The sequence below is a fragment of the Balaenoptera acutorostrata genome, chromosome 6, assembly GCF_949987535.1.
Source record: "Balaenoptera acutorostrata chromosome 6, mBalAcu1.1, whole genome shotgun sequence".
Taxonomy (NCBI): Eukaryota; Metazoa; Chordata; class Mammalia; order Artiodactyla; family Balaenopteridae; genus Balaenoptera; species Balaenoptera acutorostrata.
In genome coordinates, this window is record NC_080069.1 from 84,481,343 (window position 1) to 84,498,861 (window position 17,519).

Below are 17,519 nucleotides of genomic sequence, written 5' to 3' on the forward strand. Positions count from 1 at the left end.
AAAGGACGCTTGCAACATCTGGGGTGCTGGGGGCGCGCAGGCCTGGGTCCCGCGGGGCAGGCGGAGGTCTGTGCCCCACCCCTGTTTGAGCGTGCTCTCCTGAAGGTGAATGTTGACAAAAGAAGTATTCTCTCAGAGTGCTACCTGTTTGCTGTGTTTCCAGTAGAGGGATTAGCCTCAGTTTCTCTATAAAAGTGTCAACCTGGAAGATTTCATACGGCCTATGCTTTCTGGGGTGATAAGTGTGTTGCCACAAAGCTGTCTTCCAGAGCTTACAAAAATGAGGAACCCCTCCCATTGTGGGGAGAGGGTGCCCAGAATGCAAATTCAGATTACTCGAAGAGTCAGTACCAACAGGGTTCAGGCAAATTCCATATTTTCTTAATAGGAATGAAAGAAGGGCCAGAGGTCTGGAAAGCAGGATAACACACTGGGCGTAGGGGGGTGCTCGCCCTCCTGGGGAGAGTGCTGCCACCGCCAGGCTTCCCGTGGGCACTGGGCAGTGAGGGCCCCTGTGCAGGTAGGGTTGCAGCTCCCCGCGGGGGCCGGGGCCTGTCTGGCAAAGCCTTTGAGGGGTCTTGCGGATGGCTGTTCTCTGAGAATTGCTTCATCCGGATGTTTAGAGCCATCCTCCTGGATGATCTGTTTCTCTGAGAGAGAGGACCTGAGAACCACAGGGCCTCTATTTGGGGCATCCCATTTTTACCAATCACCAAACCTTTGTTTTTAGAAAAGTGACATCTCCACTGAAGGCACAAGAAGCTTTTGTGGGGTCAGCTATGCTTGAGAATTCTCGAGTCTTTGTTTCTTTTTCCTTTCTCCTACCTGAGACGCCACTTTGAGAGCATATTAGCTCAGGTTTGGAAACTCACATTTCTCTGGTTACCAAAACTAAACCCCAACTGCTTCTTTGTAGAGATTTATTTTATTTAAAAGTTAAGGAAAAGGAATATGCAATTCTCTAGCTCAGAAAACCCTAAAAAGAAGGTCTAGATTAAGTGGAAAGTTTCTACAGCCACAGTTAGAGTTCTGTTACAGAAACAAGAACAAGTGAGGGCAGGAGGGCGTACAGAGCACTCTCAGGGCAGGGACTCAATTAAAAATGCTTTAAAAATGTAATTCCAATCAATTTGGGTGGTCTTAGAACATTGCAAGATGTGTGAAAACATGCCTTAAATGCCAGCAACTAGTGAAAAGGGCACAGTTTCAGAAACGCTGCTATAAATTATGTGCCTTTGGCTTTCAAAAATGTAGAGGATACATCACTGATATTCAGAATAAATATCAGAGAGAATTGTACAGTCTTTGCATCCTACAAGCAATGAAAGTTTTAAAGAGCTAGTTTTGTTTGGCCTAAGATCTGGAAATTTTTTTCTGGTTGTCACAACATTTGTTTTGGGAGATGTACAAATCAAATCTGATTATAACAAATACCACTACAACAAAAATATCCCTATAACCACACAGTTTCTAGACCCCAACCAAAAACCCACTTACTTAAAACAATATTGAATGTAACCCAATCTCATTAAGGCAAAATAATGTGGGTTAGTCTTGGAGGTTTTTCCTTCATGATTTACTTAACCTCCTGGAATCCATATACATGGATTGGCAGTAAGTGATTTCAGAAATATTTGTTTACGTTTGGAATATATTATATGATTTTTAAAGTGTTGTTTCCTTTTCAAATTATTTTCTGTAGAAGTCCATATTGAAGTATTTGTTTTTATTAAAATTTTTTTAAAATTTCTTTTTCTTTTTATAAATTTATTTATTTATTTATTTATTTTGGCTGCATTGGGTCTTTGTTGCTGCGTGCAGGCTTTCTCTAGTTGCGGAGATCCGGGGCTATTCATCATCGCGGTTCGCAGGCTTCTCATTGCGGTGGCTTCTCTTGTTGCGGAGCACGGGCTCTAGGTGCGCGGGCTTCAGTAGTTGTGGCTCGCGGGCTCTAGGCGTGCGGGCTCAGTAGTTGTGGTGCACGGGCTTAGTTGCTCCTTGGCATGTGGGATCTTCCCGGACCAGGGCTCGAACCCGAGTCCCCTGCATTGGCAGGCAGATTCTTAACCACTGCGCCACCAGGCAAGTCCCTGAAGTATTTGCTTTTAAGGTGGGAGGGATCCACCCCAAATGAAATGTTTCTGTCTGATTCCCTACTTTGCATATTTTAGTTTCTCTTATTTTTATATCTAGAAAGTTTTTCATGTATAACTTTCCCCTAAAAAAAATTAAAATTCGAGTATAATCTACATTTTACTTATTGTCAGCGACCAAAACCACAGACTCAGAATTTATAGTGATTGGCCATTGTCGCCTGTGAGTAGTGTTTGCCTCTGAGCCCTGGTTGACAGTTGCTTCCAATCCTGGCTGTGTTGCCTTCCTCAGAGGGATGGCTTTGTAGACTGGGCAGTTCTGGTTGGCGGCTCCTGCCTCTGGCTGTCCCTGGGCCCAACACCCTGGAATCTTCCTCTGAATTGCCCTCACCTTCTGCAGTCCTCTTGTATGACACATGCCTCAGGCTTCCCTCCCCAGAGAAGAATTGAGAGGTGGTCTGCTGCTTTTCTGGACGTTGATGAAAATCGCTAGAAGGCAGCTTAGTATAGAGTGAAAACATGCACTTTGTAACCACTGTCGTCATGGGTTCTAGAGACAACTGTGCCACCTGCTTAGCTTTGTGATCTTGGACAATAATAATAAAAATAATCAGCACAGAGGATGCATTTACTCTGTGCTGGCCAGGTCCTTATAGCCATCCTTCTGTTTAATCAAAACCTCTTACTAAGGTGGAGTTTACTAGTATCTCCAAGTTAGCTTGAGGAATGTGGGACTCAGTTGACTAAATGACTTGCCCACGGTCATCCAGAAGGTAATCTGTCAGATGAGCTGATTAGAACCAAGTTAGTCCCTAGAGCCCATCCTCTTCATCTCTACCCTAGGGTCAGTGTAAAGTTCATCTGGATGTGTACCTTACTTGGTGTAGGGTTTTAAGAGTGAGGATGAGAGTCATGTATGAGGAGACCCAGCAAAGTGTCTGCCACTTAGGAAATACACTTAATAAATTGTACATGAGCTTCTTATCTTTCTTGTCTGTCAAATCCACAAAAATCCAAACTCAGTAGATGCTGATTTTGTGTATCTGTAATAATGCTGTTGTGATGTGTTCCTTTGTGTGACTTACCTGTCACATGTCATGTGTCCTGAGCTCTTCACAGGGCGAGGTGTGTGTTTTTCATATTTCACATTTTGTGGACCTTCACAATGATGATTCGAGGCCATTTTTATTTCACAGCATTTTGGAATGTCATCACACAGTCCTGTGTGTGTTTTTGTGTTAAATTTCTCATATCCAACAGTTGTATCCTTCTCCTCTTACAACTCAAAATCTGTTGTCTGATTGATTAATATTTATGCAGATGAAAAGTCTGACAAAGACTTTAACTTGCATCTTCATCCACTTGGCTGGAGGTTAATAAGAATACTCTTACAGTAACAGAATTCCCTAATTTGGGTTTTATAGTTTGATATCATTATCATTTCATGGAGAAGCAAGAGTGGGGTTTTTGTTTTGTTTTATTTATTTATTTTTTAATAAATTTATTTATCTATGGCTGCGTTGGGTCTTCGTTGCTGCACGCGGGCTTTCTCTAGTTGCGGAGAACAGGAGCTACCCTTCATTGCAGTGCGCGGGCTTCTCATTGCGGTGGCTTCTCATGTTGCGGAGCACGGGCTCTAGGCACGCACTCAGTAGTTGTGGCGCGTGGGTCAGTAGTTGTGGCTCACGGCTCTAGAGTGCAAGCTCAGTAGTTGTGGTGCATGGACTTAGTTGCTCTGCGGCATGTGGCATCTTCCAGGACCAGGGATTGAACCCATGTCCCCTGTACTGGCAAGCGTATTCTAAACCACTGCGCCACCAGGGAAGTCCCTGTTTGTTTTTTTATAATCACTGCATTTAGTGATAATACTTTCTAACTTAAGTGTCTGTAATCATTTATAATGTTTATGTCTATTTATGCTTGCTGCTCTTCCTTAATTGATGAACAAACAAATGCTCATGCTTTCTGTGTTTTGGCTGTTGTTCCTATCAGCTGCCTTTTGGAACTTTAGGAAGGGTTGAGGAGGGACCTCTTGTGTTTCATAACTCAGAGGCCCCTTTGGACTGTGCTGAGTTTTCCTTTCCAGTTCTTCCATTCCCTCCCTCTGCTGCTATCCCCCCCCCCCACCCCTTATACCTTTAGAAAAGAACAGGTGGGGTAGTTGGATGGATATCACAGAGGAATGAGTGCTTGATTCCAGTGCTATATCAATTTAACCTGAAACTTAAGTTGAGGGCTGCATATCTTTTAGAATACCAAATTGAGGCCCATGGTTTGACAGAAACATTTTTTGTGCTGATTTGTTAATCTACTTGAAAAGAATTAAGACATAGAAATTGAATCTCATTTATCCTACATTTAACAAAGCACTTTTATTTAAAATGAAAATAAAGCATGATATCAGGCTATCCTGTAAATTCAGAGTGTATAGTCATTAACAGCTGTTTGTGACTGGGGGCTTTAATCATTTTCAAGATCCCTCTTTCATTCACCAAGCAATGTCAGTGCCATCCTGATTAGTCATTTGCTTCTCTTTTAAACACGATTCTCAGCTTTACATTAGAGAGCTAAGGTGAGGTGAGAGAGATGGTATCTTAGACTCCTATACCAGCCACTTTGATCTGATTGGATCACAGGCATCATGCAAGATGCTTAAACCTAGATTGCCCTGGTAGACTGGCAGGAAGGGAACACTATTTTATGCTCATTTTATTCTACTGTCATATTTGATAGTCTGTTAATTGCCACTGATGTTTGTTTTAGATAGTCTAGTCAATGGGACTCTTCACTGTTTTTGTACCCCAAGGTCTTTCTAGCAAAGGACACAACAAAAAAAGTAAATAAATTATTGTTACCACAGAAACTATTTTGGGTCAGTAGTCTAACTCATTGAGTGTTTTTTATTATTTTTTAAATTAAAGTATATAGAAGGAGGGGGGAAAGCCAACTAGGGATACAGTAGAAAGAGCACCAGATGCAGGAGATCTGGCACCGTCCTCTGACCTTGGACATGCCCTCTATCCTCTCTCCGCCTCAGGTTTCTCATCGGATTGCGTGACCACTCAGGTTCTTCTGAACCTAGAGTCTATGGTGTATTGTATGGTACGCCCTATGAAGTATTTTGTTTATTTAATATTTAATAGCGGTACTTTCGTGTGCAGAAGCCTCAGTGTGTTATTGGAGCTAGCTGTTATTCTCCTATACCTTCAGGTATTCTAAATGAAACATTGGAGCTGCCTCAGACTTGAAGATCAAAGACTTGTTCAGTATTTTAATTTACTTCCTATGTTTGAAGGTACATTTCCCACCCTAAATCCATGTGACTGATGGTTTCAGCCATGAGTCAAACAATGGTATAATGGAAGGAGAGTGGGTTTGAAATTGGATAGATCTAGGTTCAAATCAGAGTCTTTCTTAGACTAGCAAGTTTAACTCACTTTCTCCCAATTAGATTCTTCATAATAATAATAACAACAGTAATAATATTATCCATATCATTGGGTTATTACAAGATTATATGAGACAGTGTGTGTAAACTGCCTTGCAGAGTGCTTGGCTTCTAGTCAATTCTCAGTAAACGCTGGTATCTTGTATTCAAAATGGTATTCTGGCTAATTCAGAACACTGCTTGCATGCTACAGCTGTAGTGCCTAGAATTAATTAAGTTTGTTGCATTTTTTGAAAAATAACCACAGTGGAAATAATAGTAGTAAGTTAGACCACTAGAGCATCTGGAGCACATGTTGTGGGCCAGCATTGGGTCCATGTTATTTCCATGCCTTTCCTCATTTTAGGGTGTCCTTTCCTTTTCCTTCAAGATGTTCATTTTAATTACCTGTAAGTACTGGACTGTGATGAACAGCATGGGACAAGATGACATGGTGGGAACTTTTTAAATTGATGATCACAGGTCCTGATAACCTGTCGTATAGTTATACCTTCATTAGGCTTTTTGTAAGACCCTTCTGTATTTTGAACTTATATGTAACTAGTGATAGATTTAACTTTTTATTTTCTTTTCTGGAAACAAATTTACGTGGAGCCTGTACTATCCCAGAAGTTTACAGATGAGGCATCCTTGTAATTATCCTGCTTCTGAGTTTTGTAGGCTTGTCATTAATTTCACACCTGTATAGTTGTAGTGCAATTGTGGATGGTCTTTTGCCTGTAGAATCAGAAGTGGGCAATGTAAGAGGTTCTTTACATTTACCAAACTCAGAAACTTCAGAGGGAAGATTACTGAAAGATTAACCTAACCGGGTGCTCTTAGTAAAACTTCTCTTTTGAATTCCTGTTTGTGTATATAAAGGTGAGTATCGAATCAGTAACTTGTGAGCAAAGCAAGTAGTGAGGATGCAATTGTTACACAAGTTAGAGAGCTGTTTTATACTGTATACAGTCCCTGTGTCTGTTATAGAAATTAGTAGGAAATATGTGAACTATATTCTGAAACACATGAAAAATGAGGCAGAGAAGAAATCATGCACAGCCTTACCAAGGATCCAGGACACTTGGGTCCAGGGATGATCACTTTCATCGACTTATGTGTGTGCACCTGGCTCTTTGATGATTAGAACCTTTGTTTCCTTATAATCCTGACTCTGCGCCTAATATAGTAAGGCCAAAAATAATATGTAGGCTTTAATCTGTATACATTGTCTTGGGTAAACATACTTATTTATCAGCAGAATTCCATTACAAACTTGAATTGGAAACCATCTGCAGACCTTGTTCTAATCCTAGCTTCTCTTATTAGCTGCAGAACCTCGGACAAGTCCCTCACCTGCTTTTTTACTTAGTATTAACATCAAAGTAGTTGGACCAGGAGCTCTCCAAGCGTGTGTCTATATGTAAAAATTCAGATTTAATCTGGGGAAAATTATGTATTGATGAGTTAGAAGGAGTCTTTAAGTACACTTTATCCACTGTGGTGAAAGGAACTCTCCATCTGCCAATCTGATAAACATTATATTGTTTTTCATGTTGAGGTGTACAAATGAAAATAGCTTTTGTATACTTGTTAGATTTTTAGGTATTTGTTAGATAAAGTGCTTGCTTCATACAGCGTGCTGCAGCAGAAGCAAAGGTCAATTGGGCACAGACTCTTTCCTCCAAGTGATAGGACATACACAAGAAGATCTCTAGCTTTCATATTATGAGGTGTTGGAGCATGTTCTCTTGGGAATTGAAGATGTAATGTCCATGTTAAGGTGGCCCTTCTAAAAGCACATTGCCTTTTCTAGCCACATAGCCACAGGTATTTAGTGATTTGATGGGTAATTTATTAAGAAAGTCATGCTACATACTTTCCAAGGATTCATTAACTGCCTACTAGGGATTATTTTATGTATTTTTTAAATTTGATTTTTATATGACTTTTGGGTGGTATAAGAAAATGTTATTAAGTGTCAGATCTTGGTTAGCTTGAACTCACCCCACCTGCATCTCAGGTAACCTGTTGTTGTAAAGACCTGGTGCTGTACAGGAGGCCATCCTAGTGCAGCAGAAGTTGGCAGTTGCTTAGTTTGGATGGGGAATCATCATAGTCTATGGTTTTTCTTAAGTTAAAACTTTATTTTAAACAAGAGCGAAAGGTATAATGAACTTTCAGACTCTTGTAAGATTAGGCAGGCCCACATTCCCCTGTCCACTACTCTGAAATCCAAAAATGTATGGAAATAAAGTGAGTTTTTGTTTTGGGGGTGTTTTGTTTTGTTTTGTTTCTTTTGGTATCTCATTTGGTAACAACAGAATTGACTATGGAAATACTAATGTTTGATTATGGGCTGTTATCCCAGACCCTGCTACAGTAAATGTATCTTACTGCCTTTCTCAAATTCCCAAAATACTAAATTCCGAAGCACATCTGGCCCCGAAGTATCTTCTGACGTGCAGTCTCTAAGTGCAGCCTTGGAACTTGTGTACTTATCTTATCTCTGACTTTTTCATGGACAGAATGCTTGGAGGGCAAAGACCTTGTCCTTTTCAGCTTTGAACATTCCTGTATTCCTGTCAGGGTGCCTCTGTTACAGTAGTCATTTGTTACACTCTAGAGTAAATCAGGGAAGGGAGAGAAGAATGTTCAGACAACTTTAGCCCATTCTCCGCCAAATCAGTCAGCTAGCAATTTCTTGTCCAGTGTCCTAGGCGCAAGTTAAGTCGTGAAACTGAGCCGACTGATAACTGAATTTATCAGATGACAACTTATGACCTTTCTCTTGCACTTAAAATCATGACAGTTAAAACGCTCCAGCGTCTGAGAGTGGTGCACTGCCTCGCAGGTGGAGCTGCAGATCCCACCACGCAGACCCTCCTCTCTCCTCTCCTGCTCCTGTTGAGTGCACCCTGAGGAGAGAATGCCGCAAACTTGATGTGATTGTTGTGGTGATAGTCTTTAGATTATAAAAAGTATGGGAATACAGCACATTCTCTTGCAGTTATATAGACCAGACCTGAAGGGGTGGGCAAGCTTTCGCCCACAGGCCAAATCCATTTCCTGGGGTGTGTGTGTGTGTGTGTGTGTGTGTGTGTGGCCTGTGAGCTAAGACTGGTATTTACATTTTAAAGGGTTGTAAACAAAGAATATGCAGTAGACACCTTATGTGGCCTGCAAAGCCTAATAAATCAATTGCTGTCAAGCCCTTTCCAGAAAAAGTTGACTAACCTTTGATATAGACCATTAGTTTAACTCCCAATTTACTTCTCCCTATCTTTAGGAAGAATTCTTTCCTTCTCTTCCCTATTCTCCCTTCAAGCATCTACTGACTCTATGGTCGTTCTTCTAGGTCTGACATGGTACTTTTGTTCATGAAATGATAACCTTTAAAGATGGTTTTTATCCCCCTTTTAAAATCTCCTCAGGAGGAAATTTAGATGAAGATGAGATGTAGAATTAAGCTAAGCATAAATAAACATGAAGTTGAGAGTTGTTTTAATACTCACATGTGGAGAGAACCAATTACGGAGCTTCCATGGTGCCTGTCCTGACTAATTTCATGAAGGTATCATTTCTCTGGTCCTTTTATCTTCAAAATTCCTTTGATTCACAAAATTGTGTACATAATTTGAATACCGAGAATGATTTCAAAAATATAGACTTGGGAAAATATTTATTGCTTTTTAAAGATATGATATTGTAAAAATAACCATATCTAAATTATGTAATACTGGAATATCAATGTAACTTAGGATTCCAACTGCGAGCCATTCTATTTTTTTCTAAATTATTTCAGTTACATCAATACACAGTTTTTTATATCTTGCCTTTTTACTCCATGAATTGATAAAGTGTGAGTAATCTCACTGACCTTGTCATATCCTCCTTATTTTGGGTCAGAGTACTAGTGAAAATCATTTGAGGTCTTGAGTCAGAAGTCCTGTATTCTAATACCAGCTCTATTTCTCTATAGCGGTGTGACCTTAAGTAGTCACTTAACCTCGCTCGAGTTCTATTTTCTCATCGCTAACATGGTGGTGTTAATACTATCCTAACAAAGTTTGGGGGAGGGCAGATACGATGATATAAGTAGAAATGATTTGAAAATTATAGAGTGCTTTTAATATGTTAGTGGGGCTGGTGAAGCAGTAACAAGTTTATGATAGTTTACTGTTTATACATGTCGACTCATTTCTTAAGCATTAGAAGTCATCAGGATGAGAACCAGAAAGGAATGAGTTTGCTTTTTAATTTACATTATTTTCATGTATTCCTAACATGGGTGGCTTAAGAAGGGGAAGGGACATATTTTCCTATAGTGCATATACTCAGTTAAATGATTATATCAGTTAGCAATTGCTGTGTAATAGACTTTCCAAAACTTAGTGGTATAAAGTGAAAACTATTTGTTATATCTCATTAGTCTTTGTGTTGGCTGCAGGGCTGGGGAGAGTTCTCCTACCTGAGCTGGGCTTGGCTGATCTTGGCTGAATTTGCTCATGTGTCTACAGTCGGCTGGGTAGTCTAGAATGTCTTCAGCTCAGGCGATCTGGCTCTTCCCCACGTATCTCTTGTACCCACCCCTCCGACAGGCTAAGGCTTGTTCTTTTGGCAGCAGCAGAGTCCAAGAGAGCCTCTGTTTGCATCGAGTTTGCTACTGTACTGTTGGCCAGAGCAAGTCACATGACCAAATGTGGCTACAGGGACATGTGAAAACTGTGGCCACTATTGTAGTCAGTCTACACAATGGTCTTAGAGGTAAAGGAAAATCAGCCCAAGTGGGAACCAGATTGTAACCTGGCATGTGAGTGCTGGTGGTCCTCTGTTCTTGAAAACACCTTGCATAATTTCAGCGCTTACACACTCCCATTCCCCATCACTATACCAGAACCATAGCAGCCTTACGATCTGCCTGTTTTGCAAGGAGTAGCCCACGTGCAAATATGCACCTCTTGTGTTTTAAATAATACAAAGAATATTGTTTCCAAGACAACTTTGATGAAATGTCAGCTTTCTCTAGGCTCGAAACCCACATAAGAAGCATTGCTATCCTTATCTCTTGCTGGGTAATTTGTATACTTCAGTAGTTTGTTTGAAAACATGCCTGTTGTTCTTTAAAATATGGTTAATGCTAGATTAAAGAGCAGATTTTTTTTTTTTTCTGTTTATGCAAGCTCATTTCTAAAGCATTTAAAATAAAGAGCTTGGGCATGTATGGTATTTAAAAACCCTTCACATGATGTTTTTAAAACAGATCAGTTTCAGCATTAAAATGTTAGAAATTCAGCCAAGGAAAATTCAACTTGGATTGTATAGCTGGACGATAATGTATTATAACCATCTTCTTTGAATGTGATTGTACCAGCAGACTTGAACCTGGTGAATTACATAACTTAAGAGTGTTTGCCAGAACACTGTTGTAGGGTGATTATTCAAGCCTTTCCTAAACAACAGCAAAGCGAAGGATGGATTGTATTACGAGGTACTTAAATCAAAAGAAGAGTCGTCACAGAATATCTAAAGATAACTCATTTGAATTGAACAGAAGGTCATATGTCTGAATGTCACTTATCACACTTAACTACTTGGCAGAATATTAGGATGTAAGAGAGTGTGATTTCTGCTTTTTAGCTACTTTGGCTTGAATTAAAAATGTCTTGAGTTTGCTTATTACTTATCGAAAAGGTATTTTCAAGTTGGAAGTAACATCATGGTGGAGACTTTTATTGATTTCAGATATGTACAGTTAAGGAAATGTATGTATGTATCAGTCACATCTTTTAGGCATATTACTAACCTTTTAAAAACTTTTTTTTTTTTTTTTTTTTAAAGAAAAAGTACATGTGTTCTTAGCTCATCCCCATCCCAGTAGCCCTGTGTCTCGAGGGGCCATCCACTACATAAGGTGTGTTTTTGTGGGTCTGTCACATCTTGTCTGCTGCTGCCCTCACTCATTCAAGGTCTTGAGTCAGAGAATGTTTTGGAGGGTCAGGTTCATCATTTTGCATCATAAATATTACTCCTCTGGAGAAGTGCTACAGGTTGAATTCCTTAGTACTTCCAAAGGTGGGGATGAGGCAGGACTCTGAAAGAAATGAGAAGGGAGTTGGGGGAACTTTTGTATGGAGATCCTAGCTTTAAAAAAGCCAGTGCCTCTGCCTTAACACTGAAGCCACATGGATGTGGTGGGAAGGTCATCTAGAAGAAATAGTTCCTGAGACACTTCAGTGATGTTGTCATCATTATTGGGGCCAGGGAAGTACATAAACTGAGAGAGAGAGAGGCCATGTAAAGACAGAAGCAGAGATTGGAGCTATGCTGCCACAAACCAAGCAATACCAAGGATTGCCAGCAACCACCAGAAGCTGGAGAGGCAAGGAAGGATTCTTCCCTAGAGCCTTCAAAGGGAGCATGGCCCTGCCAACACCTTGATCTCAGCCTCCAGACCTGTGAGAGAATAAGTTTCCGTTGTTTAAGCCACCTGGTTTGTGGGAATTTGTTTGGCAGCCCTAGGTAACTAATGTAGCTCCCAAGAGTTAAATTTATGTCAGTTCTGTTTCATCATCAGTGTCATTAGTAATTGCTGTATGATGCTTAATACAGTGCCAATCTACATATAATAAGCCACAAAATTTATCTGTTAAATGTTTTTAAAATTTTGTTATGCAGTGGCTAGCCCAGTACAGGCACAGTATTTAGGCTCTGGGAATATAGTGGTGAACAGGATAAAAAATGTCTGCCCTCCCAGGGCTCATATTTCATTGGGGGAGAGACATTTGTTACACGATTAACAGTTCTGATGAAATTGCTTCAGTGGCTTTTATGTAGCCTACATTCTTGTTCCCCTTTTTTCGTCCTCTGGAATCCTAATTGACCTTTGGATCCAACCTTATGTGATCCAACAAGCCTGCCCATGCTTCTCACTTCCTTGTGGGCTTGGGTTAGCCTGGCCACGCATGGTTGTGCAGAAGTGCGATTTATACTCCCTGGACTTGTGCAGTCCACATCCTCTGCAGTCACATGTGGTGGCCCCGTAGATGCGACGTTTTTCTCTCTTGTTTTCCATCGCCCTTCAGAAAAATAGAGTGGAGACCTCAGAGCTTTTCCTTCTCTGGGTTGTGGGTTTTGTTTTGTTTTTACACGTTTTAATGTCCTTTTCATCTTTCCTATTTACAGAATTTAAGTTTTCACTTCATACGTGTTTGATGGAATTCTTGGCCTAAGTCATATAGGTTTTAAAGCCATCCAGATCTGTCAGACCTAATGAAGCAAGCCCCTTTGTCATTCCCTTGACCCCTTTTGTGTCCTCTTTTATTGATGATGCCTTGCTGCCCTGTATACAGGTTTGTTTTGTTTTCACAGTATGCAGGTATCATTTCCTGTGCCTCTTATTAAAATCAGAAGATCATCTTCTAGTATCATCTGCCCTGTATTAGCTTGCCCGAGTTACTTCAGCCCTCGGGATTCAGGTTTCTTCCTGTATAAGTGAGATGGTTGAAGTAGACAGGTGCTTCTCAAAACTTGTAACGAGCATAAAAAGCACAGATGTTGGTTACAATGCAGGTTCTGATTCAGTAGGTATGGGGTGGGCCTGAGATGCTGCATTTCTCACAAGCTCTCAGGAGATCTCACTGCTGCTGGACAGTGGACCATACCTTGAGTAACAGGGGACTAGCTGACTTCTCGGGTCCCTCCCAGCTCAAGATGGGAGCTTTCCTGCCTCGTTCAGGAGAGCCTGTTTGTACCTATGAGCTCACATCAAAAAGGCCACCGCTGATCTTGCCTCCCAGTATTTTTACCACCCCTGCACACTGTGTTCCGATGGAAAGGGCAAGGGACACACTCGGTGCTGTCTGGTAGTGCCTGAAAGGGCCTGATGTCTGGAGTTCTTGTTTATAGCTTGGCCCTTTTTTTTTTTTCTCAGACTGAAGATAAACCCACTATCTAATGCATAATTAGCATTAGCCTTCAGGTTACATAGTTCTTTTTGTGGCTGTTTGCCTTGGGTTTCCCCCATTCCTTCCTCTCACGGTAATGGTAGATTTATAACCATCCTCATAACTGTGATTAAATGTCTCAGTTCCTGTGCTTTATGTGGTGTTCTTGGCCACTTAATTACACTACATTAAATGGTATGTTGCTGCTGTCAGTGCAGTTGGATTGCATTGTGGATAAACATCTTTGGATATTTTGAAAAATGTTCCTATCATACAATTTGAGCTTGTAAATAGAAGTGCTGAGCATGCATAAATGTGCTTTAAGAAATGATTTCTTTATTACTGTTTAGTTGAACTGATGGTGACACTAAACATCGAGACTTTGATGTTTTATACGGCATTCTTCCCTACTGATTAACTTCATTAGTGCAGTTAATTACTGGGGAAGAATACTGTATAAAACTTCAAAGTGTTGATGTTTAATCACAGCTCGAAAAAGAAGTTTTATACTCTTCAATTGTCAAACACATTTCAATTAACTGAAGGAAGGTCAGAAATTCTGTTTTCCCTCCTCTGGTCTTCAAAGCTTTTCCTGACTCTTTTCTGGTTGATGGTTGGTTACTGGTTACTTGAGCCCAAGTACTAATCTAGACAAGCTGACAGCGGCATGTGGAGGGTGAAATCTCTTCCCACAAGCTATAAACCGGCAGAACTGAGAGACTCAGTTTCTGCAAAAGGCAGTGAAGACTTCTGTAATCTGTTGATGAGGGAAAATGCAACTCACAGAGAAATGGGTACTTGGTTTTCTCTTGTACTCTCTAATTTTGTTATTGATTTAGAGCCACTCCGTTTTCCTATATGTTAACCATATGTTGCCCTTCTGAGCCACTTCTCCAGTGTCTGACAGGCATATTTCCTTAATGAGCTACGACTGCAAAGCTGAGGACACATACCTGTTTTAAAGGGATAAGGTGTAAGTGGAGGCGCCGAGAAGCTGGTTATGTGAATTCTCAAATGACCGAGCGACATTGCAGCAGTCAAACAACAGGAGCAATAAGAACCCCTTCTTGGGTCATTTCCCTGTAGTGTGTGCTATATCAGTTTTTATTGTTTTTTAAAAATGAAGCGGGGTTTACAATAGCAATAATGTAATTCAGATAAGCAATTATTGTAATTGACCTCAGTGATGAGTATCCTTGGCTTTTACCACAGTTTGCTTAATACCTGAGGATGGCCAATTATCTCATAATACGCACTTTATTGAGATTACTGTTTTAATTACGGCACTCAAAATACATCACTTTGTCAGCATTGTAGAGCCGTGTGTGGGAACACCACATTCAGGCGTTCAGAGATGTGTTAGAGCATCTAGGTTCATCTAGTGACATGGTCGTGGTCGTGGTTTTTCTCTCTCTCAACTCCAAACTGTGATTTTGAAAGACATGGTTTTTTACAGTTAAATGTGGTTCTTCCTGGGGAGAACGGCCACAGGGAGATAAAGTCTGGGCTGCCGTCACTGCCGCTAGTTTAATTGTGCTCTCTGAAAGGGCTGGAGGTGACTGGCACTAATTGGCAGGCGGGTCTAGTGGATTAAGAGTTCGGATCACAGGAGTAGCTGATTCTCTGAATATGCCGTAGGTCTCAACATTAGAATCACCTGGGGGCTTTTAAAATTGCCTAGTCGCACCCCTCTGACGGAAGCTGCCTCATTGCTTTGGGGTGGGGCCCAGGTGGGGCTTTGTTTTTAAGCTCCACAGGTGATTCTGACGCTGGTGATGGCAGCCAGGGTGGAGAACCGCCGACCAGTCCTTGAATTGGTTGCTCCCTGCCACTTGTCTCATCCCAGCCCATGACATCATCCCAGAGAAAGGACACCTTTTGGGGTCTTGGCTGCACTGTGCCTTGTTCTTTTCCATTTCCTCCCAGACTTAGCCTAGCCTCCTCACACGCCTGAAGTGGCCCCAGTGCAGGTTTGAACCCTAACAGTGCTTGTTCCTCCTTCCCAAGTAGTGCCTAGCCTGCCTCTCCCATGGGACGTCTCAGTGGGTAAATCCCGCCCCTTCTGAAACGGTCAGTGTACTCTTATCATCCAGTTTTCTGATGATCACAGAAATGGGTCTTACCTTCCTTCCTTCTAAGTTTCTTTGAGTAAGAATCAGCATTTATTAAGTATTTGAAACATGGATAGTGCAACTTGGAAAGTTTAGTTTTAATTTTACTAATGTAAATTTTTACATAGCCACATATGGCTTGTGGCTAACTAACATGCTGACAGCACAAGGTGAGGTTTTTACGTCGCCATTGTACCCTGTCTTGAAATTTTCAAATAAATATGCCATCATGCCTTTAAAAAAAAAAAAGAATCAGCATTTATTCTTTAGCATCTGTCTTAAATACCTGATATGCCACCTTATAGGAATTTAGTTCTGGTTGGTGAGATCAGTTGTTTCCAACCCTCTCCTCCCCCCCATTCCGTGATAAGCCTGGAAGATGCTGCTCACATGCGCCACGTGGTCCCATGAGCCCCTTAAGGTCGGGAGTGTTCCTGTGGGACACCTAAGGCTTACGCCTTTCTTTTTCCAGGACAAACCTAGATCGGACTGCAGATGCATAAAGACGACACCAGTATGTTGACAAACTTGATTCCATTCTAATTATATACAGGCGTCTCTACCTACATACACTCAGGAATACATGCATCCTTACTTGCATGTGCGCGTGCACACACACACACACATATATGTTAATATGAAGTAAGACACTGGGTTATACCTCTACATCTCTCTGAAATCCATCCTCTTTTCCCCTTCTCCAGCACTCCCTCCAGTCCGAGCCACCAGCATCTCCCCCTGGACCACTGTTTCCCCTCCAAAGCTCTACTAGCTGGCAGGCTCACTTAAGCCCACACTAACAGCACTAGTAAAGCAAGGACACCAAAAATGATGAAAGCTCAGCTTTGATGATCTGATTCAGAATTTTGCTCTTTTAATTTTTATTTATTTATTTACTTATTTATGGCTGTGCTGGGTCTTCGTTTCTGTGCGAGGGCTTTCTCTAGTTGCGGCAAGCGGGGGCCACTCTTCATCGCAGTGCGTGGGCCTCTCACTATCGCGGCCTCCTGTTGCGGAGCACAGGCTCCAGACGCGCAGGCTCAGTAATTGTGGCTCACGGGCCTAGTTGCTCCGCGGCATGTGGGATCTTCCCAGACCAGGGCTCGAACCCGTGTCCCCTGCATTGGCAGGCAGACTCTCAACCACTGCGCCACCAGGGAAGCCCAGAATTTTGCTCTTTTAAATTTAGCATTCATGTGAGGTTTATATTGTACACTTAGTATTGTTTTCATTTTTAATTACCAAGCGTGGAAGTAGGCAGCATAATCTTTTCTGCTCTTAAGTGCTTCTAAAAGTCTTAACTCTGACTCTGGCCCCCTCTAACATAGAACTTTTCAAGGATCTCCTGAACAATGTTTAGAACGTATGTGCCATCTCATTAGTCCCCTTCAAGGGCACTTAGAATAAAACACAGACTTCACCATGGCCTGCTGGGCCCGCAGAGCCCGGCCCTCCTTCCTCGCAACACGGCCCCTTCACGCGCTCCCTCCCCAGCAGACGCCCAGCCCTTCTGTTCCTTTTTGGGGCCTGTGCACGTGCTCTCCTTGTCTGCAGCAGCGTTCTCCTGGCTGTTCACGTGCTGGGCTCCAGTTCCCACGTCGGCCTGAGTGTGTCCTCTCTTTGAAGAGGCCGTCCCTGAGCACCTGTCATTAGTCTCAGCATCCGGTTTATCTCCTTTGTAGCATGTTGCCATTTGCACTTACTGTATTATTGATTTATTAATTTCTTAATAATAACTTAATTTACTTTATTTTATGTCCCTTACTTGGAAAGAGTGCTCTCTGAGGACAGGGTCCTCATCCTCACTTTCTGTTGTGATCCAAGTCACTGCCGTGGGGCCCAGCAGGGTGCCTGGCACCTAGTTGGTTCTCGAGTCAGTAGCTGATGGTATTCTGTTATTAACCAGGGGGTTTGTGCTGTGTTCCCACCACCCCGTTAGTCC

At 41.7% G+C, this 17,519-nt stretch overlaps 1 protein-coding gene across 6 annotated transcripts in view; it reads left to right on the forward strand.

The window, feature by feature from the left end:
- Window positions 1-17,519, forward strand: part of TLE4 (TLE family member 4, transcriptional corepressor) — a 148,219-nt gene that overhangs the window by 90,882 nt on the left and 39,818 nt on the right. The window lies entirely within an intron of this gene.